Source organism: Gavia stellata, chromosome 2 (genome assembly GCF_030936135.1).
Source record: "Gavia stellata isolate bGavSte3 chromosome 2, bGavSte3.hap2, whole genome shotgun sequence".
In the NCBI taxonomy this organism is placed as follows: domain Eukaryota; kingdom Metazoa; phylum Chordata; class Aves; order Gaviiformes; family Gaviidae; genus Gavia; species Gavia stellata.
The window spans coordinates 14,421,724-14,444,941 of NC_082595.1; the positions used below are offsets into that span (position 1 = coordinate 14,421,724).

At 41.3% G+C, this 23,218-nt stretch overlaps 1 protein-coding gene across 3 annotated transcripts in view; it reads left to right on the forward strand.

The window, feature by feature from the left end:
• The first annotated feature begins 643 nt into the window (after window positions 1-643).
• The window catches only part of PPM1B (protein phosphatase, Mg2+/Mn2+ dependent 1B), a 61,558-nt gene continuing 38,983 nt past the window's right edge, over window positions 644-23,218 (forward strand). Inside the window, exons 1-2 of one of the 3 annotated variants that reach the window (XM_059829003.1) lie at window positions 644-680; window positions 16,851-16,955. The gene's annotated coding sequence lies outside the window, so the exon portion shown is untranslated. The remainder of the gene's footprint in view (window positions 681-16,850; window positions 16,956-23,218) is intronic. The other 2 variants (XM_059829017.1, XM_059829011.1) reach the window with 2 other exon arrangements.

The window sequence follows — 23,218 nt, forward strand, 5'->3', positions numbered from 1 at the left end:
GGGAGGGAAAGAATGTGGCGGGGGGCGGGAGGCTGGGAGGGGCGAGGGCGCTCGCTGACAGCCGCTTCCGTCAGTCCTGCCCAGGCTACGAGGCCGGATAAAAAAACAGTGCGGAGAAAGACAGAGCCCGTGCCCTCGCGCCTTGACTGACAAGAACCGCAGCCAATAGTTACCAAAGCAGAGGGGAAATGTCCAATCCGGAAAAAGCTTTTGGGCGGGGCTGGCGGCTGAGCGGCGAACGGATCGACCAATGACAGTGAGGACGGGTAGAGCCGGCAGAGCGGCCGGCCAATGGCCACAGGGAGGGGGCGGGACAGGATGAGCGACGGCAAGCGGCAGCCAGTAGGCTGGGAAGGACGCGGGGCGGCCGGGTGGGGAACGGCGGCGGTGCGGTGGGGGCGGGGCGGGGGGCCGTGCCCTGCCCGTCCCTCCTGGAGCGCTCTGACGTGGGCGGCAGGGAGGGCGGGCCTAGCGGCGGCCTCTGGGACAGGGGCTCCCAACATGTCCGCGCTGCTGGCGGCGCTCGGAGTGCGCGAGCAGGCGGCGACTGCGGCCGGCGGCGGCCAGCGCGGGGCGGCCCGCGCCTGAGGCCGAGCCAGCCCCCCACACACGCGGGCCGGGCCCTGCCGGGCCGCCAGGGGCCCGGACGCCGGGGGACGCCGGCGTTCGTCCGCCGACAGGTAGAGAGGTCAGGGCCGGCCGTGGGGCAGGGGCGAGGGGGTCGTGTCCGCGCCGAGCCGAGCCGAGGCGGGCAGAGCGGGGGAAGGGGTCGAAAGGCCGGGCCGGGCCTGGACGCGCGTCGTACCGAGCGGTAGGGCCTGCGCGCGTGCTGTGGGAAGTGGGGGCAGACAGCGCCGGCCTGCTCCGTGGTGCCGGAGGGGTGGTGGGCAAGGCCTGCTGCGTGTGCGTCCCCGGGGAGCGGGCAGGCGCCGCGCAGGCCCCGTCTCCGCCGCTTCCCGCCGGGGGAGAAAAGAGGGCCGGGGGGCGAACTGATACGGTCTCTCAGCGGGGGAGCTGGGGCTGCCGGGGCAGGCGCACGGGGGAGGGACGGCGAGGAAGTGGCGGGGAAGCCAAGCCCCCCGGTGTAGCTGGGGATGGCCCCTCGGTGCGCCACGGCGGGGCGGGCCGGGGCGGTGGCAGGGGGCTGGCGGCCCAGGCCCCGCACGCCGGCCGCTGCGTGAGGGGTGGGGGAGCCGGCGGGCCGGGCCCCGTGTGGGTAGCGCCGTGTGCGGGGCGGGGAAGGGGCCGAAGGTGGCCGGCGTGCCGGTAGCTGCGTGCCGAGCGGGGTTAGGGGGCGGCCGGCGGGCCGGCGCTGTGCACGTGCATTGGCTGGGGCCGGGGGAGTGGCGGGCCGGCGGCCGGCGGGGCCCGGTGTTTACCGACGGGGTGGGGTGGTGGGAGGTGGCGAGCTGCGGGAACGGCACTGGTGTTGGAGGGAGAAGCTGTCGTTAGGCCTGGGTGCTTGTGACGAGCCGGTGGTGTGGGGAGGGGATGAAGTCACAGGCAGATGGGCAGTGCCTGGGCGCCTTTAGCATGGAAGCGGAAAGAAGTTGAAGGCAGCTCTCTCTTGTAGTTTGGAGCTTGCTGTCTCTGTAAAGCCAGTGGATATAAATGTGGATGTATTTTTACTGTAATTTGTAGCTGGTCAAAGGGAGGGAGTAAATTTGACGGATTGGAGGCAGCTGGAAAAATCTGTATGTGTGTTGTTTTGTGTGCGGTGTGGTAGGTTGAGGAGTATGTTTATACCGTGGGGATGCAGGTGGTGGGTGAAACCACACGTATTTAGGAATAGTGGTACATGAGGGCATATGAATTTAGGAATGATAAGTAAACAGTCTTGTGTGTGTTGTGAGAAGTAAGCTGCTAATTTGGCTGGCTTCTAAGTGTTGTGGAGGAGGAAGGCTTTGGGTGGTAAGCCTATGTACAACTTACAGGTACAGTAGTAACAGGTTGCTACAAGGTTCTGAACTTGTTTTGTTTGGTGGCCAGTGTGGTTAGACTTAATGTGCAAGACCTTGGTGTGTAGCACGAGATGGTATGTGGACAGAAAGGCATGCATGTTCTTACTGCGTGTAAGTTGGTTTGTGTGGTGCTCGCACTGAGAGTTGAGATGCCTGGCTGTCACCAGCTGCGTGAGCCTTGTTTCTTGGGTGTTGAGATGGGCTAGGGCAGCAAGCAACGTGGTCTGTTGTCCTGGGAACATGAGAGAAGCTGTGAATTGGTGCCTCACCTGTGACAAAATTGGAAAGCTGTATGTTTGTTGTTTGAGCCATGGGATACAAATTGGAAAACATGTAGCAAATGCCACATGTTGGGGTCATGATAGTGCTGTCTGGAGAAAAGTCTGTGCTTGTCCTGGGGAGTTGTAGAACTGTATGTGTCTGTATTTGTGACAAGTGTCAGGCAGTTTAGATTTCTGTCTGTAAGGGCATCAATGCACTCTTTGTAGGTGAATTTTCAGGGATTACCATGGATTATAGGAAAGTGAGGGGGCTTGGGTGGATATTTAGAAGTAGAAATGAATGGTGGAGTCTTTCAGAGGTTTGTGTACATTTGAAAAGAGGGGGTAGGATAAGTTTGTGGGGATTATGCATATATAGGGTGAAGATTATGTTAGGCTATGTATACATGTGTGTATTAGGGGAGTGGTATTTGTGCAAAAGAGAAACTGGAGTTTTTGTATTGCTGAGTTAGTTGGAACTCGAGTCTGTGTATGGGGAGAGGAGGCACGCTTTTTCAGCTGAGGCTATGAAAAGTTGAAATGGCGTGAGGGAGGGATGATGAACTGGATCTGGGGTCCGAGGTGTGTCCTGAGCAGGTGGGAGGCTCCGGGGATTCTTTGCTCTTCTTGGGACGGAGAGAAGTACTTTATAGTTGTGACAGCCAGTGGAAACTGAAAAAGTGAATGAAGATGAGGTAATTTGACTGTTACAAATATTATCAGATTAAGGGAGGCTACAGAATAGTCAGGGGGTTTCTGTTAAAGGCTTTTTTTTTGTTTGTTTATTTTGTTCTGTTTGTTCCACTGGGTAAATTGTCCATTGACTTTCAGGGTAAACTTTTGCTAAAACTAGCACTCATAATGGTGTTGACAGGTCAGCAGCTAACTAAAAGGACTTAATGTGGTATAGACAAGCCCCATGTATGTGTGGGCTCAGGGGCTAGAATGAGTGCACGTGTCCAGAAGGTATGAAGTGTTTTGTACTGAACATATGCTTGTGTTTGAAAGAGGGTTAGTGCGTAAACATTTGAGGGCCAGAGATCTGTGAAAAGATGATCTGTTTAGAATGGAAAGCTGTTTGGCTCAGGTGGAAATGAGGAAAAATTCCACGTGTGTATCCCATTTTCTGTGGGTTTGTGATAGTATGTATTATTTGTTTACACAGCCCCCAATCTCTAGTTCTGGGCTGAGATTTAGAGGAGGTTATTATATAGGATAGTGGTTTAATTAAGACACATAACATAAAGATGAGGGAAACAGAATTAATGTATAGAGAGGGCTGTATAGAGAGTGCATAGAACCCATTTAACTTTTATTGTGGTAGCTGTGAGGTGGTCAGTTAGTGAGGCAGGGAACTAAAGAAAGAAAACGAGTAATCTCATAGTAGTTATCTTGGGTAATCCAGTTCTCTTCTTGTCTCTGGTGTGGAATTATCATTGTTCAGTTACACTTTTCCAATGGTGATCACTAGTGTGTGCTTCTGACTTAGTAAACTTGAGACCCTGTCTTGCAGAAATATAAACCCATCACAACTGAAATTAAAGCTTGTGAAATCTGTATGTTGAAGATAGTCTTCTAAGGTGCTCAGTGTCAAGAACTACTGCTCTCGGAGTGGGCGACTGAGAGTAGTGAGTATTTCTTACATGAATGTGTTGCCTCCATATTACAAAAAGGGAAAGGCAGTAAAAATCCACTCTTAATATTAGATGTAAAAATGTGTGTCTGTGAAGTATTTGTATTGTAGTAATGAATATGACTCTCTGGAGCAGGTTTTATTTAGACTGCAGCAAGGGATGGGGTTGTATGTAGAATAATTTTCAGAGAGTACTGTCCGTCTTAAATGAAACAAACTGCAGCACACCTAGCTAAATGCTACCACAGTGTTCCTAGGGGTGTGTGTGTGTGGTGGTTTTGTTGGGGTTTTTTTTTCCAAAAACTCTGAAAATTTAAATTGATCATTTGGTAGTGTCTTGGATCATCAGTCCAGTAGGAATGCTTAAATATGCCACATAGGCCTACTGCTGTAGCTTAGTAAGTGGTAAATCGCTGTTCTTTTTTGGTCAGCCCCAGAAGATAGCTAGCTAAGCATTGGTTTTTGCGAGCACAGTCTCTTCCAGGTGAATGGGAAGGCCTTGGTGAAAGAAGTCCAGAAAGAAAGCTCTGGACTCCGTGTGTGGATTGTGGAGAGTGATTACTGTAACAGGTCATGCATATCTTTGTGTCCGTAGTTGTTTTTTTCTCTAATATTGATTCTTTCTGCCCACCACCTTAACTGTATCAAGTATGCTTTATTTTTTTTGTGTTTTTTTTTAAATTCTTGCTACTTTTTCCAGCAAGTTTTCTCATCTCTCTGAATTCAGTGCTGCACTAGTGTTTTTCTCTTCACTTCTCTGTGAAAATGAAGAAGCATCCTTCAGATCTTGGGCGTTTTAGCAACCCAAGTGATTTGACCTGAATATTGGTCTTCTCATTAAATTGGAGGAGAGCAATGGTGATTTCTTTGGAAAACTGTTAAAGTAAAAAATTTTGCTATGTTGGCTCCTTCCCTATTTGTCACTTTTTTCATTCTGTGCTTCAGTTTATGCTTGATCATCTTCAAGATTTGGCTTATAGATGTACAGGGTATGAACTGTGGCTTCTTCCTTCTCACTGTCTGTCAGCAGTGTGAATGCAGGATAAATGTTTTATGAAACTTCCAGAAGGGTCTAGTTTAGCCCCGGTCTTCAGTGTATCTACTATGCATATAATCTTCAGGGCATTCAATTTCAAAATCTAGACAAGTCATTGCAGGTTTTTAATTTAAAAAAAAGAAGCACCTAATAACATTGGACTATAAAAGCCTAGAAAAGAGATATTGTTTGCATGGACAATGAAAGATGTGTCCCTGATGCAAGAACAAGGATGCTGAGTTTCCAAAAAGATCATAAAAACTGTTTTTCTTCAACAGACAACCTTGCAAACTCTTCAGCTATTTGGCTGATGTCTTTCAGTCTTGGGCAGATATCTAGCATGGGAAACTTTGGTCAAACTGCTTAAAATTTGGCAAATCTTATACAGATTTATATCTGTATTATGTGCTAAAGCCAAATACAGATTCTGAAGAATTAATGAGTGTCACTCCAAAAGAAAACTGATCTGAAAAGCTTTGCATGAGATGGTAAGAAATAACTGAGCTGGTGTAGCTCATCTCAGTTTCTTGAGATGAGCAGTTCAGCTCATCTCAACTTCTTGAGACATTATTGGCATGATGAAACATAAGGGTTGCCCATGAGTGTAGGGCAAATTAGTCTTCTGGCTCTTAGAAAAACTTACATTGGGAGAGAAGGCACGAAGATGTTTTAATGTAGAAAATTATAAAAGGGAAGACTCCATATCTCAGTGGACAATAGCCTTTCTTATAATTTCAGAGTCAGGCCTAGGTATTGTTCTGCTAGGAAAAATAAGCCACCCACAACTCTTTTTCCCCATGCACCATAAGTTTCCCATTAATATTACTTCATTTTATGATGTTAGTACATTACTATCTCATGGCGTAGGTAGGTTCTCTGCATCTTTGATGGGAAACAACTTTTTCATGGAGTTTTCTTTTGAATAAATAGTACAACTAGGTGCTTAAGTCTGTTAACAGGAATTCAGCTCAAAAAAACATCGCTTAAGGATGTTTCAGTCTAGGCTACTGGAGAGCTTAAGATGGCTCTTTAGTGTGTATGGTAATGACAAGTCAATGACCACAAACTTCCAGTTAAGTCACAAAGGAAAGCATCGGTCTTTCTTTGCAATTTTCAGGGGATTAGCGTGTTAACAGAAAATGTCGTCTTCAATAATCCTACTTGTGTGTCTGCACCTCAGTGTAGGAAGTTGACCTTTACTGAATGTAGAACAAACATGGCTCTGCATTGTTAGTACATGAATTAATTGTTTTTAGCAAGGAGGTAATGAAGTAAGATGATGATGATTTCTTGAGTAGAGGAGGTAACACGTTATTGTCATTTATTCATACAATACTGCTTTGGCCTGTTCTCACTAGCTCGTCTGTCCTGCTAAAGCGAGGTATTATTTGTTCAAAACTCATGATCTTGTATTTGAAATTTTGTATAGCAAAATAAAAATGGGTGATTGGAGAGAACAAATCTCAAATGATGGAACTGTTTGTGTAGAACTGATATTTTTATTCAAGTGGAAAATTGAAACAATGAATATTATGTTGGTCAGCTTATTCAAAAACAAAAAAACCTCTTATCTGGGCAGCTTTGTTGGTTAAGCTGATGTGCAAGTAGTATAAAGCATTATTGAGCACATGCTGCTCTTCCTTTCCTGTCACCAGCTACAGTGGAGCCACTGATGTGGGTTATTGGGTTGTGTTTTCAGTGGTATTTAAGAAGTTTTATAAAACAGTAAATGTAGGTGATGCATGAAGTGTGTAGAGCTTCGGGATTTTTTAACTTTATTCAGAGAACTTTCCTAGATGTATCCCACTAGGTTTTGATCCTCCTAACTGTGAAGGGGTGGAAGCAAAAGTGGATCAGTCGTGAGACACTGCTGCTATAGTTACTCCAGGAAAAGGAACGCTCAAATTCAGTGCAGCCCTCCTTTTTAGGGCTTATGAGGTGTGCATTGGCAGCTTAAGTCTGTGGGTTTAGATACTGCTGCTTGAGGCTCTTTTAAACGAATGGGCAGTATCTGCCACATTGACTATATTTACATTAGCAAGCAGTATATTGCAATTGAAGATGATTGTAGAGTGAAGCAGTAAGTTAGGCAGACCCAGTGTCCACAGTGTGTGTACTTCATGGGGCTTTATTTTAGTCTAGTTGCAGTCTGGTTCTGTGGGCTGAGTATACTCCAGACATTACTGGGTATGAGGTATTTTCCCAGAGGTTTGGTTTAAGTTAATCTGAGAGCTGTCCAGATTATGTGTTCAGAAACTTTTCGGAGATGTGAACCAAAGCACAGTAAGTGGGGTGACTCAGGTTTACTTCAAGAGTGCGCTCCTGATCCAAACTAAAGTGCTAATGTAGATGCGCTGACTGGGTCTCTAGAAGGCACCTTGGAGCATTGCAGAGGGTGTTGAGCTATGCGAGGGTCTGAATTCTGCCTTTTCCTGCCTCCTAAGTGCTCTTGTCAGGACTGCAGAAATTGTCCTGCTGCTCTCTGAGTAAGGATTGTTTGTTTATCCTGACTGGTAACTGAATCTCTGTTCCCAAATTATTGTCCCTAGTTCTGAAATTGTGTGTGACTGGTGTTAGAACTACAGTAAATTCTGGAAAGTTGTTTTTACATGGTTTTAATTCAGCTAATCAAGAATGAAACTAGCTGTGTGAGCAACAGGTTATGAAGCCTGACTTCCTGTGGCTTTGTTTCTTGTGGTTGCATTTTTCTGGGTATACTGTATTGTGAGCTCTGAAAGTATTTTTATGTGTTTGGGGCACTATGTCCTGTATGGGAAGCTGTTATTGGTACTATAGCTGAGCTCCTGTGGCACTTGACCTCAAGGGGCTTTAGTTTGGATGTCTCTCCTTGATCTGACTGTTTATTTCCACAAAACTCATAGGACTTGATTATCTCTGAAATATTTACCTTTGTGTTAACTACTGGATTGTGGCCAGTTTAAACAAAACTTGATGGGGGGGGAGCAGGGGAATGACACACACCATAGCTTCGCTTCCTAAGGTCATATTTTATTTATTTTCTACTAATGGTGTCTCTTGTTTTACTGCCTTTTTATATTTGCCACTATTTTAAGTATCTTCCAGAAGAGTTAAAAGTGTTTCCCCCGCTAACGTTTCAGGTAACATATCTAGAAGTAGGAAGTGATGTTCCTAACGGCAACTTAATGGATGCTAAAAATCTATTCTCCACAGGATAGGTAAAATTCTTGAGAGTATCCAACATGCTTATTAAAACACCTCCAAATAAGTATAGACAGATCTAAAGTTGCCTTTGATTTATATTGTAGCATTTTGTAATACACACTGGTACCACATATGGTAGTTTTGGACCATGATTCTAGGGGAGAAGTGAATGAAGGTTTTGAAAATTAATGCTATATTGAAGCCTCTGGAGTACAGCTAGATTGGATTTTGAGGGTGGTGGATTAGGAGTTGGAGAGGGCAGGGACTTGTGTTTGTGATTGCCCTTGTGACCTTGAAAAGCTGCTGAAACTCTAATGTGCTTTGAAACTTTTCAGATGAGTACTGTACTGAAGCTGTGTGGTACCGCGGGCTGAGTTCTGAGAGTTCTGCCTTCAGTGTATAAAGCTAAAGAAATTGTTCCTTTTACTTTAAGTGGACCTATACTCAAAGCACTGACTTTAGCGAGCTTCTGTAAAGGTATGAAAGGTGAATCTAGCACAGATGTTACTCAGTTTCTTTCTGTGTCCTTTCTGCTCCTGTATTCCATTTCCCTAGTACAGTAATAAAATACTTGTTTTATTTGTTCTAGTTCCCAACAGGAAAAATCTCATCCTGGTCATAAGGTACTCTGCATACCAGTTTGTGCACGAGACCTCACTTCAGATGTGGTACTAGTTGCAGGCACTGGTGTCTACTGTCTAACATTAAGTTTGATTCTCTGTGGGGTATTTGAGAAATTGTTTATAGCTGATTTTTCAAGAAAAGGGTACTCTTCTTTACTGAGCATATTCAAGACAAACATGAAATGCTTTTCTTATTTCAGCTGTTGTAAAACTTGAATCCAGACCTCACAGAGGTAGTCCATTGACTCCCCCTAGGTAGTGATCAGTCCTACATCTTAGAAGGCAAAACATCTATCTCAATAGAGCCCCAGTGCACAGTACAGTCTGTTAAGACTCACGAAGGTCTCACTTTGGGTGTCATCAGTAAGAACTGAAGTGACGCCTGTAAAGAGGTTATTAACAATGTCTAATTACAGGTGGGATTTACAGGCATTTTTAGTGTTACCCAGTAATTGTAGGACTACTACCTATAGGTGTATCAAACTGACTCCTCGGATGTGATGTTTATCCATTTGCTAGCTTGTCATGTTTTCTGCATCTTTACCACTTATCCAGGAGACATATTGTGGCAAGGGGTTTTTTGTTTCGCTTTTCCTTTTCTGAGATGTCTTTCCTGCTCTTTTCCTTTCTGATTGCTTAGGCTGGTAGATGAATTTATTGCAATCATCCAAAGTCTAGGTTGTGGCTGATTATGTTACTTTGAGGAGCACTTTTTCTAAACTAGTGGAAGGTTTTGCATAAAACTTCAGATAGTAGGCATTTTACACATGAGCAAAATGAAAACAATCTTGTGAAAACAATAGCTAGAGCTGGGGAAAGGGCGTGTGTGAAACCTGTTCTGTAAATCCTCCTTAAGTGCACCACAATTCAAACTGCTGTTTAAAAGATAACCTAGAAGTTCATAGGCATTCAGTCATTTAAAAGATGCTTTAATAATAGCAATTGCTTGTTTTGTAGGAGCTTTTCCAACCAACCCTCCTTTAGATTCTGTGTATCTCTTACAATGTAAAGAAGCTGGAAGCAGTTTACGGTGACTCTCTTTTAATTGTAATTTGTGGGATCAAGGAAAAGACAAGCATACCACTTTTGCGGACAGTTACGTTGGAAAGAGAATGTTTCACAGTGTTTGCTAGAGTCAAATAGTTGTGCAGTCTCCTCTGCAGGCAGGCCTTGAGAGCTTACCATTTATAAATAGTAAAAGCTATAGTTTAGCATTTTTCTATGTTTTAAAATTAAAATAGTAATCAGGCTTGTGTGTAATGTGGAAGAAAAGCATTGTTAGGACTCTGCCATAGTGACACTGGTGTTTTGAATACTACTTTTATATCAGAGTAAACAATAAAATTTGTTTCACTTCTGTTTCCCCTTTGGTTTACCTTATGCTGAACCATGTCTATGCTTGTATATGTTTTATTACTGTATTTGAATGTACGAGTGATGGAGCTTAGGAGCTGTTGGAGATCAATATCTAGCTTGTAACATTAAATCCAGTAGGATGACTTCTCGCTTTCTTGACTAGAATGCACCAAACACAAGCAACTCTATGCCAGAGAAGAGCTTTTCTAAAATACTTAATGAGCTCAGAATAGTAGCTGGTCTTAACAATAAGACCTTACTATGTGGTTTTGACTATTGTTGCAGTATTGTTTTAATTTAAAGAAAAAAAGGAATGCTGTCAAGTTAGAATATCTGACTTTTGGAAGGAAGGGGGATAAGGTTACAGACTGTCAAAACAACCTCTGATGATTTTTTTTTTTTTATCATGAAGTGAAATGGGGCTTGACTTATGGAGTCAGGGGGAAGAAATAAAATTCCAGTATAGTTCAGGATTCTTGAAATGAGCTTGTACGCTGCTGTTGCCAATGGCAGGGAATAGAATTTAACATGGTCAGAAAAAAATCACTGGGGAAAGTACTCTGAAATTATATTTTTTAAACCCTTTATTAATTTATATTTGGAAAATATTTTCTTTGAAAAATACTGTATATTCTCAGATATATTTAATGACCATGCTGTTTTCAATATAAAGTTGTCCATATTTCTGAATCTGTACAGAGGTAAAGTAGGGGGTCTGTGTAGAAACGTACTAGTCACTTACTACTTGAAGTGGTCTTTTTTCACTGTTGTTTTCTTTTCTTCAGGGTTACCAGATTCAAATGTGTTTTGTATAAACAAAAACTTGGGGTAGCAATTCCATACCTGAAGTAACTAATTTTTTTGAAAGTTGTCTTAAAAGTTTGTCTAGGCTGGAAACCTTCTTTTGTTGTCAGTTTCACAAAGAATATGAAGCTAATGTGGAAAACTTATTAATATGTCTCTCCATATTGCCCCTTCCTCCATAGGTCTTGTTTGTTTATTGAAGCACTGATTAAAACAAAAGCTCTTGCATATAAAGCAGACATGACTGCTTAGATCTGTCATGAGTTGTCAGATTTGTGCTTGAAGCCTTTCTAAAGTAAGTAATGGTCCTAGAATACTGCATTGGAATCTCCATCATCATTTTCTGCTATTTATCTTCTTTTTAGTAATCATCTTAAGCTATCTCTAGTACAGAAATAATCAGTGAACCTGGACTACCTGCAAGCAAACTTTCTTCTGCACAGTTTGTTTTGTTCCAATTTCAGAACTGATTGATTCTTTCCACTTAGGGCTTATCCTCTCCTTTCCTTGGGTCAAAGTCTGATACTGTTACTGCAGGAGAGAAACTGAAATGAGGCAGGAGGAGAAACGAAAAGTAGTGTTCTTAGCGAGGAAGAAAACTACAATGCTTTCTAAAGAACTGAAGTCATAAATTCAGTGAGAATTTAAGCTAATCCAGAGAGTACTTGAGTAGACGGAGCACACTACTCATTGAGGAGTATTCTTTCTTATTCCCTTATCACAGGGTTCTGTTTCTGTTCATTTGTTTGTTCATCAAGTGAAAGATTTTTATCTGCAGATATGCAACCTTTTATTACCAAATTCTGCTGTCTGCCACTAGCATACTGGAATTATTTGCCTTTTGGAGGTATCATGACTCTTTGATACTGGCATAGGTAAAAACCAACAAGTCGAAGTTGACCACTGAAATCTGTATTGCTGGTTGAGATGGGGAGGAGCTTCTTCATGTTAGTCTTCATTCTCTTTCCTTATTTTTGTTAATGTGTGGTTTCTTTGAGCTTGTTTTCTCCTGTTGTGTCCCTTCTTGAGAAAGGGTTGGGGAAGAACGGGAGAAGCTTTAGTCTATAGTGCTTTTTCATGAACTGTGTAAAAGTTCTGTTTTGGTTTGGGTTTTTTTCACCCTGAACTGTGTATAAAGTTCTGCAGATAGAGGAAAACTTAATGCATGATCTATTCTTATTACAGATTTAAGGTGTCATGGAATTGGTAGACTCGCATCACTGTTGCTGACGAAGCAAAGATTGCTAAAAGGTCTTTGGGTGACTGAAAGGATGTATCTGGACTAAACTGCCATGTTCAGAGAAGGAAAGGAAAATTAGGGTGGGCTGATATGACCCAGAATAATTTTTTGATTAAGGGGGGTGGGGGGGGGAACAATAAAGCTTGTTTGGTTCAACTGCCAAAGGGTAGTACCTTCAAAACCCTAGAGACAGGACTAAGGTAAACCCAGAACAGTTAAAGAAGTAGCTAGCATGCAATTCAGTTGAAGCTGAGTTTTTAATTCTGAATTTCTTTTATGTTGTTTTCTAGTCATTAAATCTTATGCTACCTCAGTGAGAGCGCTGGGCACTAGATACATCTGCTTCCTTTGTCAGCCAGGCACTGTTGTTTTTTCTTTGCAGCTGTTTAAAAACAATGGATGTAACATCTTGGAAGCTGGCTCACTTAATGTACACAATAGAGCTTTGGGTTTGTCTCTTCGTTATGGGAAGTTCATTCCCTCTACCCAGACAGCTTTCTGCTACATGCTGCCTAGTTGGTGAACATCTGGTATTCCTCATTTTAAAGATCCTTAGAATCATTTGTTTTTTCACCACTCTTCAATGTTGATACAGTACAGAAAAGAGACTTCTTGTTAGGCCTCTGCATGCACTCAGGCATTTGCTTCTAGAACCCACTCATAATCCTGACTGTTTCATTAAGGAAGAGGTTCTCTTACAATTACCTAAGTATGTTAGTGCTGCTGTATTTCTGCAGTCTTCTGCCTCTGATCATGTGCTCCTCTTCCTCCTCATGCTGATACTTGGCTGTGTCTCATCTCATGGTGAGAGAGAGTTATGTGATGTGTCTATGTTGGGTATGTATTGCTGAGGTTAATTCTCTTTTTAGTTTAGCATCTTGAATCAGCTGGCTACATGGGAATATGAGAGCAACTACTGATGCAAAAGTTGGACTAGAAAGTACACATAGCAGGAGCTGGGCTTACAGCAGTTATCAGTTTAGTGTAGCCTAACTTCTTGTAAGACTGCACCCTGAGATGTTTCAAAGGAGGTTCTTTTAAGGTGTAGTTATTAACATTGGTTCTCAACACTGATGGTTTGAATACCTGATGACCTATCTTGCGACTGGAAGTCCTAAATTTACTTGGAATGTTACTGCTGATTAGGAGAAGACCATGCTGGAAGTCACATAACTGTGACAGTGTTAGCAGTGTCATCAGGAATGTTGCAATCCTAAAGTAAAAGAACATGCAATTAAATGTTGACATTAAAACCTCTATTAGAACTAAATTAAAAATGCCCATCTCTTCTTTTGTATTTTCCCCAAATGCATAGCCTGCTACAGATGTTGATATGACTCCCTTCACAGCAGTCATTCCAGTTTAATTAAATACCAGCACTTGCTGAGAATATCTTTATTCTGTAGGCACATGAGAATACAGCAGAAACCAAAACCTTACACAGCAAAGGCTATAGTAAGGAATTTGTCAGAAAGTTCCTGAGGGAGTCAAGCTGTTGTTTTTGTGCCTTTTGTCATGTTTGCAAATTTCCTTAGGGGACAAGAGGACTGCCTCTGCTCATCCACTATGGTGTTGGCATTGTTCACTGCTTAATGCAGAGCTAGAGTATCTTATCTACTCCCTGCTTCAAGCATAAGTTTTGGGGAACTGCAAAGGGACTGAAGCATTTTGGGTGAAACACGAGTAACCTCACCACTGGTAGAGACTAGAGTTTGTGGTTGGTTGTCAGGCATTGACTGTTTTTGTGTCCAGGAGTTCCTGAGTTTGTTCAAGCTCAGAGGTCTCAGTAAAGTGGATTTTCTTTCAATATGGTCAGGGAGAAATTCAGACTGTCTGAAAAGATGTAAGCAATCAGAATTTCAGAAATTCTTTCTAATGTGCATAATGAAACGTGTTTAAGTTTTCTTGGTTATTTGCTATTCTTTTCCACTCCTTTCTCATCTCTTTCTCTGCCACCAGTTTCTACAATAAATTTTACGTAGAGTTATGAACACTAAGTTTTACCTTTTATAACCTCTGCTATTATTGCCTTGTTGCCAGATACCTTGAAAATTAGCCAGGAACTCAATTGTTTGATGTCTGTGTTCACTTGTTGAGACCTGCTTATTTTTATGCACAGAGTTTTTACATATTTAGGCTTTGGAGCATTTGAATTCTGCAAATTGTTGAAGCCTAGAGATGGTTCCTGTTCACTGTTTCAGGCATCCTTGCTATGCTATGTAATAAAGAAAACTTTCTATTTCATTTGATAAAAGCACTAAATACTGCTTTACTTGGATAGCACTATCAATAAGTAGTTTATATCAACCTGTAGCAAAACATTTCTGGGCCCTTGAAAAAGAAGGGGACTGGAAATAGCATGGTTTTACGATGGGTCGATCATGCTTGGCCAACCTGACTGCCTTCTGTAAAATCACTAGGCCTTCAGTTGAGGGGAGAGCAGTGGATGTTTTTTTTACTTTGACCTTAGCAAGTCTTTTTACAGTGTCCCACAGCATACTCCTGTTGACAGTTTGAACGGGAGAATGACTAGACAAGTGAAAACTGATTGAAGAGTCACCTTAAAGGGTGGCTGATGGTTCATACTCTGCCTGGACAGTAGTTACAACTTGAGCTCCTCAAAGGTCTGCTGTGACCTACTCTTTTTTTTAATGTCTTTATCAATGACCTGGAGGAGGAGGTGGAATGCGCCTTCATCAGTATGTGGTAGACACAGAACTGAGTGGCTCAAAAGCAGGGCAGCCATCCCGAAGTACTTGGAAAGGCTAGAGGAGTGGGCCTATAGGAATCTTGCGAAGTTCAGCAAGGGCACATGCCAAGTCCCACTTCCAGGATTGGTAACCCTCCTGCAGTGCTATAGGCTGGTTAGATTGCAGCTCTACTGAGAAGGACCTGGTTCTGGTGAACAGTGGACTAAATACAAGTCAGCAGTTCACCCTGGTGGTGGTGAGAACAAATAGCTTTATTCCCCTTTAGTTGGCATTTTTTCCAGATGTTCCCAGACTGCATCTGTAATACTGTGTCCAGTTTCGCTCTTGTTCCCCTACCCCCAACAAGACCAACATTGATAAACTTAAGGCAAGTCCACCAAGACGGTCAGGGAGCTAGAGTAAGTGACCTGTGAGGGCATGCTGAGAGCCTTTTGTGGCCTTGTTTACCCTGGAGAAGAGATGCTTAGGAGGGACCCAGTAGCAACCATCTGGTGTATACAAGGATGGCTACCAAGAAGACGGAACCAGTCTCTTTACTGAGGTGCATAGTGGGAAAACAAGAGACAGTGGTCATAAATTGAAATGGGTGGATATATGTTGAAAAATTTTTACTGTAAGGATGGTTGTTAAGAGGTTATAGGAGGTAACCTGTAAGCCTCTGTGGAGGTTTTCGAGACCTGAGTGGATAAAGCCCTAAGCTACTGGGACTGAGTTCAACATTGACAGCACTTTGAGAAGGAAATTGAACTGGATGACCTCCCAGGCCCCCTCCACTCTGAAGCTTTCTTTGAAGAATTACCCATGGCAGCGGCATAAGTAGCCAAAATAATCAATACGTTTTGTTTTATTTGGAAACTTGGTTATTTGTGTGATTGGCATTCATTTCTAGTGCTGCTAAATAAAATAGCTTGAATGTAATCAGTAACTCTTGTTGACTTTTTTATATTAAGCATTAGTTACTTGAAATCTGCCTTCGAGTAAGCATTGAGAAAGCAAGGTACGTTTGTTGAATATGCTCATTTCATGAAAGAAAGGAAAAATACTCTTTCTTGGTATTGAAAAAGAAGTTTTAGAACTTTGTAGTGATCAATATGTCTTGTCTCATTTGCCTTCACCCATTATTCTGAACCTTGTAGTAAAACAAAGCAATTTGTAGAGCATCTGTTGTTTGAAGTTACTGAGGGGGAAGGAAGATACTGGAAGAGAAACTAAATCTCAGTTTCTCTGTGGTTCTCTTCCCTCTTTGCCCAGGCCTATGAAAAGAAGCTGTCATCCTAGATGCTACATGTAGACATGTCCAAAACAGAGAAGGCTTTAGTCAGCTTCATGCTGCAGAAACTATATGCTGGTATATCTAGACATGATGGATTTAACTGTGATAGCCCTTCTCATGCATTTGTGCAAAAAGCAACTTTGTTTCTTTCTCATAACCAAGATAATTTTGGTGAATAGTCAGGTGCATTTCTGCTTTTGCTTTTAAAGAAATCTGTAGTGGCTAGTAACAGGCTTCTTTGTCACGGTTTCTGTGCTTTAGAATAAGTTTGAATCTCAACTTTTAGTCTTTCTTTTCCATTGAGTCCAGGATCTGGATATATTCTTGTAAATGATTGCATTAGCATGCCAGACTTTTCCATCCTCTCTCCACTTAAACATGCATGTGTGCACATAAGTATATGCAGGTGCTCTCTCTGTCACGTGGTTCTACATATTCGTGTTTTGGAAATGGATTTGCTTACACCTCCGTGAAGTGGTACTGTGGCTGTTTTTTGGCAAGTAGTGGCCATTGAGTGGGGTAGCTTAGAACACTTCATACTTTCATCTCTTAACAAGTGAAAGGCATTCACATGATCTTTTGCTGCATTACCTTAGACAAGTAGGAACTTCTTAACTAACATGGCCACTTCCAGTGGCTCATGTATTTTATTAGTTCCAGTCTAAAAGTTGCTATTAAGCAGTTCTTGAGCTATAGGTTTTATTGAATATTGTGTTGAACTAGGAGAGAAATTGGTCAATTCTTCCATCTTACTATTTTCACACTCACAGGCTTTTCTGCTTTATTCACCCCTAATATACAAGGAAGAGTCTAAAGTGAATCTTTATCAGAAGGACAAAGATCTGGAAGAAACTTGACTTTGTACTACATTCAAGGTAAGACTTTCAAAATTGTCCATGATCAGATCACAAAAAGCATGAATACTGAGGCTTGCAAAATGGTACTATTTCTGAGTTCTTGGCTTCCTGCATATTATACTATGCCTGCAGAATATTATAAATATTTATTAAGTATTAAATACTTCTGCATAATTCTGTGGAAATACACTAATGATCAGAGGCATATAAGCTGGCTGTCGCTGTGTTCCTTAACTAAAGTAGTTAAGTAGATTGCTACATGTAACTAATGTTTAGTATGCAAAGCAGCCTTTTGAGTAGCATAGGTGTTCCTGCTTCTAAAACTGATACGCTAAGTTGCGTGATGTAAAATGAAATGTCTTACTAAATTGGCAATGTCTCAGTAACTCTTCTTGGTTTACTTTAAGGTCCTGTGCTGAGCTTGTTGTAATTTCTCTGTGAATGCAATATTATAGCTCTTGAGTGATATTTCCAGTCAATTTCAAAATATCAGGAAATAATTGGGAGTCGGAGAGCAGGTTTGCTGCATCCTGGAAGGAATGGTAGATGCATTTCTTTCAACAAAGCCATAGTTTCAAGCACCTATACGGTTGTCATCCGTTTGCAAGTTAGAGCACCAATCAAGTGTTAGGAGCCGTTAACATCGTTCACAGAGTGATACCATTGCCTTCAGCTTCCATGCACAGTTTAACAAAATGTTTAACAATGTTTGTTGTGTCATTCCCACGCCACCCCCAGGGAAGAGTGGAGGATATAACAAGAACTAGGGCGATAAAGCCTGTAGCAGACAAAGTGGAGTTCCCTCCAGTGGGACCAGTCTTGGGGAGAATGTTAATGGACTGTCCTGTTGACTGGGCTAATATTGTGTTCATGGCAGTCAAAGGGAGGAACTGAGAAAGTGATTCAGAAGAATGGAGAGACACGGAGCTATCCCTTGCAGAGACGGTATTTTGTGTAAGAAGGGGGATACAAGGCCATAGTATCCAGCCATAGAACAGATGGTGCAGACATTCACATGGAGTCCCTCAGAGGGACATAGGAGATGTTTTGAGGACTGGAAAGTACAAGTAGCACTTCCTGTAGGCAGCTGGTTGCCTAATGCTAGCTCTTCAAATTTGGGGGGGTTGCAGACCTACTGAAATTGGCCCTCATTGTGCTGAATTCAGCACCTATTTGAAGGCTCAGATCAGCAGTCTTCTATTCATGTACCTATTTCTAATTTGTTGTGACTGTGTGGTTCTGTTTTTACGTAGTATGTTTTACTGAATTATCTGTGTAATCCCCAAGCTGAATGTCTACTTTTCTTTTTAAACTGCTAAATTTATCAGATTCGTTCAGTTGTTCTGCAAAAGCCTGAATACGTGAGTATTCCTTTGTGAGCTTTGATATTTTTTTTTTAATGGATAACTAGTTTAATCCAGGCAATTTGTTAAACCTAGTATAGAATACATGCAGGTTAAGCTTCACATGTAGTAAAGTGGTATGACTGAGATGAGAGCTTTGGAAGGTAAAAATAATTTTTAATATCTTGACGTCTTGCCTCTGTAAATGGGATGACTGGATAGGATGTCTGCCCCTTTGCTACGATTGATGTGTTCTTTTATGCATCTTAGTGCTAAGATGTTCCCATCAACATTCAGTCCAGCAAGGGAATGTCTTGCAGCCAACAGTGTACAGGAGCAGTAATGTTTGGTGGAGGTGGAGATGGTGTCTTAATCTGTGTTATCCAAATTTGCTTGCAGCTGATGTCTGACCTGATGAATAGCATAAAATGAGTGTTGAATTATTAACATGCTTGCTTCCCGGAATCCTTTTTGCTGTCAAGTCCATGTAGACCTATCATTACTGCATTGACTGCCTGTAATGCCCTTAGGCACCCTCGCTAATATTGATTTCTTGAAAATTGGCATGGTCTTTTTGCGTGTTAGTTTTAGATTCTTAGTGATAAAATTGCCCTTTGAATTTTTGCAGGTATAGTTCAACATGTATTGTGATACTTGCTTAGTGGCAAAATTAAAACACGTTTTACTCAATAGATGTATTTGAAACTTCAGCATTGAAATACCTATTGCAAATCAAGAGAGTTTAAACTGTATTGATTAAAAGTGAGTCAAACTGTGATTTATCATGAAACTGAAGTTGCAGTACTAATTGGACAAAACTTTGAGTATTTAAGCTTGCAAGTTGCCAAATAGCTGCTGCTTGCCGAGTACTCCTCTGTTTAGATGACAAGTGAAGCAGTTCAGATAGCCTCAATGCAGACACCTGAAAAAGATTCCATGTGTCCAGGCAACGATACTGGAGACTGCTGCCAGAAAAAAAGGTAATGGAATATTGGTTCACTCTGCAGTTCCTAGAGATAGTAATTTTTTTAATTAGCCTTCAGACTTTTTCTTAAAAAGTTTCTCTAGCCTGATGGAAAAGTAGAGCACGCTGTAGAAGTGCAAGGGGGAGTAGTACTGTGTTCTCTGAACTAGTCTGACAAGCCACCTGTGATCTGAAACCTAACTTTCTATAACGTACTGTGGATTGACTAGTGTGTGTCATGTGATTACACATATATTGATCCTTTTACAGTATGAGAGTATATCATTACATACCATGTAGGATCAGCTGCTTCTCTTAAGCATTTGTTTATAACTGCCTTAAAATTCTTTCAGATATGCCTTATTCAAAATGAACCAAATCAGTTCAACTGGGTTGATTTAGGAAGATGATAAATCTGTGTTAGCAATAAGGGAGTGACTTTCTAAGCAAATAGACCCTCTTAAAAATTTTAAGATATCTTTACCTTTCTAAGTGCTGATTCTCTTCATACTAATACAGTAGTATTACTGAGGTAACTTTGCTAATAGGTAGAAAAAATGTCTTAACGTGGAAGAGACTAAGGAAAAAAAGATGTTCTAAAACTGTAATTGAGGTATAAAAATAACTGTCTATTTTAACAATTCCCATTTGGAGGTTTCAGTTTCTGTATTATTTAAATTAATTGTTTTGGAAGATTTTGTGTGTGTAGGCTGTTAGCTGACATAACAGATGCTTAAATTATCTTTCCAAGTTGTGTGCTTTGCAGTAAACACTAAAATGCCTGTAGTGTAGTAAGTGTTAAAATTTGGCAGCTTGTAGCACTGGTGTTCTTATGTAACTGACTTGAATGTGCTGATGATTTTAATATGGTGTTGAATGACCTTTTTTTGCATTTAATTTAACTCGTTTTGTGTATAAACCTAGCCAGTGGTAACATTGCTAAAAAAGCCACAAATAGATCCAAGTGGTTAAGTAGTGTGGCAGAGAATTTATGCGTCCTATAACTGTCTGCACAGGATCATCAACAGTGTCCAAGTTTTTTTTTAAATCTGTTGTGATGGCTTGGTTTTAGTTCATTTGTATCTGCAGACTTACCCTTAGAAGAGGAGGGAAGAATAAGAACCTTACTTGCGTTCTTGGAGAGAGGGGAAGCCCTTCTCCTAATCATCAGTATCATATATAAAGAAACAAAAAACCACTCTTGCTATCCCTTAATTTGATACAACTTGATTTCTGTCATTGTCAAACATATCAGCATTAGGGAATTCTTGCTATATTTTCTGTACCTGGTGCTAATTGAAATATTGTAATTTTGATCTTTTTGCTCATTTTTCACTCCACTTTGTGGAGTTTAAATTCCTTTTAAATTTTGGATATACTTGTGGTCCCACTTAGGGTTGTATGTATTATACATGAAAGATAGGGAAAAGTGTGATTAGCTGACATGCATATATTGTGATGGCTTAATTCCCCTGATAGACAAAATAGGATGCTGTTGTGCCTTTGAGAATCCTTCGTGGGGTATTTGCTCTAAATACAGGATCTGTACAGAATGACACATTGTAGAAACAGGGTTTAGCTTGCTTTTTTTTATTGTCAGGAGCAGCAGAAATGTAAGATGTGGTACTGAAGATAAAAACCTCCTTACTGGCTTCAATGGTAGCCAGACTTCATTCAAAAGCTGACTTGTTCTAACTGCCTTGCTAGCCGCTAGATACTAGGGTGAGATTTTCCACCCAGATGAAAACTACTTTTTGGGAACTCTAGCTGTTAGCTAGCTTAAAAATCACTGAAGACTGTTCAGAGAAGAATTAGTCAAGACAGTCTTCTTCAGAGAATCTGTTCTTCCCCTTTGTGAGCATTTCATATGAGAAACTCACAATGACATCAATCATTTGAAAACTATCAAGCTTCTTGACTATATTCTACAGTTAGAGCATCTTAAAATTTTGGAGCTCAGTCACCTTTGCTGTCGTAACAATACAAGTAGACACGTCAGGTTTCTTACCTCTTTATCCTACGATGTTTTGAAGTCTGTAACACTGGAGTTTCTTTATTGTCCGAATGCACATACTTGCTACAGAATTAACCAATCTGAAATCTGATGCTTTCTCTGATATTTTCCTGACAACTGCTTCTGTAAGAATTCTTTATGGTCTTAAGACATTTTCTTGAAAGGCTTAGCAAGAAAGGGCTAAGCTCTTTCTACTGCATAATCAACAGAGAAAGTTTGGGGTTTTGTTTGGGTTTTTTTTTAGCAAGATTACTTCTGAATTTGAATAATACCATAGTTAGCTAACACCTTGCTCTTCTGGGGAACGGAATGACAAACTCTGGATGCTCTTTAATACTGCTGTGGTAGCTAGAGCGGATGAGACAGTTCACTTCTGTGTGATGTGAGGTGTGGTTTAGGGACATGCCGTTTTGGCCCAGAGGACTTCTGGATAGATGTGCCCTGTAATGTTATAAGATGACAGGTGTGGTGGATTCTTTCTCAAACATTTAATCAGTGCTCAGGCTGTGATTTCTGCTTGTTTTAAGCAGATGGATATTTACAAAATCTAAGTAATCCACCTGGAGTGACTATTTTTTTAAACATTGACTTGAAGGCCACATGTTCACAGAGGCAACAAATGGACAGATGGATTCCAATTGACTCATTAGCTGTTGCTACCTAGGTATTCTAGCTAGTAAGATGATAATAAATTTAACTCATGGGGAAACACTATAGGAACGTGCTCAAAAGATAGGTACTTCAGTAGTAGTAAACATGATCTTATGTTGCCTGTATGAATCGCTCTGGCATGTCTGAGCTGCAATTTTGAATCCCCATCAGGAAGATGGATGTTTGCAGACTCTGCCTTTTGCCTTAAGAAAAAAGAAACAGAAACCCATGCAGAATATGAACACATCTTTCTCAACCTGCAGCTCCTGGGTTGCTGTGGAAGGCATAATGCATATCTAGAACTTGACTTACACTGTAGCCATAATGTAAGATATGATAAAAGCTAGTTAGAGACTCTTGCAAGCTCTTCTCCAGAAAGTCATAGCAGCCCCAATAAACATGTTTGTTCAAAGTAGAAGTTCTCTGCTTACAATCCTATTTTGTAGTTTTAATTGAGAATTTTTTGTGAAAGAATGCTAACATAGAAATGCAATACATTTTAACTCTTGAAGATACTCTCTTCTCCTTAGCTCAGCTAAAGATCAGGTAACTGAAAATGACAAAGTTTTGTACTTGGATATTTTTACCGAAGCATGTTAGGTGGCCTTTCTCTTCAGCGTTCCTGAAACTGGATGTTTCAAAAGCTGTCCAGCATAACTGATAGAGAGATGACTCTGTATTTCTGTGCTTGAGTTACACTAAGCATAACTCTGATTTGTTACAGGAGAACAGAGGAAGGTGCTTGCCAGTGATCTCCTAGTAGGCAAATGTAGATTGCATATGTGCATTCTGAATTCTAGTAAGGCTGGCTTTTGGTGTTCCTTCATCTTCTGCTTGTATAATTCAACAGAGTTTGAGTTACTCATCAGCTAGATGAGCAGTTGGTGCTTCAGGCATTCACTTGTACCATCATAGCTATCTATGTGGCTGAGCAACAGACATTAGCGTGGAAACAGGAACGAGCTGCTCAGAGCAAATATTGCTTAAGCTACCACTGCTGCCAAGACATTTACATAGCCCTAATGCGAATTTACTGATCTAGAACTTACTTAAAAGAGAATTACAGAGAGTTTAGGAATTAGAGGTGCCTTACAAATATGTATTGAAGAGAGGTTTCATGAGCTTTTGTAACTGCTTTCTAGATGTATCAAAAGGCAGCTTGCTGATGCTGTAGCTTAAGACCACCATTTGTGAGGTGGTACTTGAAAGTATGGATCTAATTAGAATGCTAAGCCCATACCATTATCAAGCTTTCAGACTAGTGTAAAATACTAGTGTAATAGTGTGTCCCTGTTGGAAATTCAGTCTT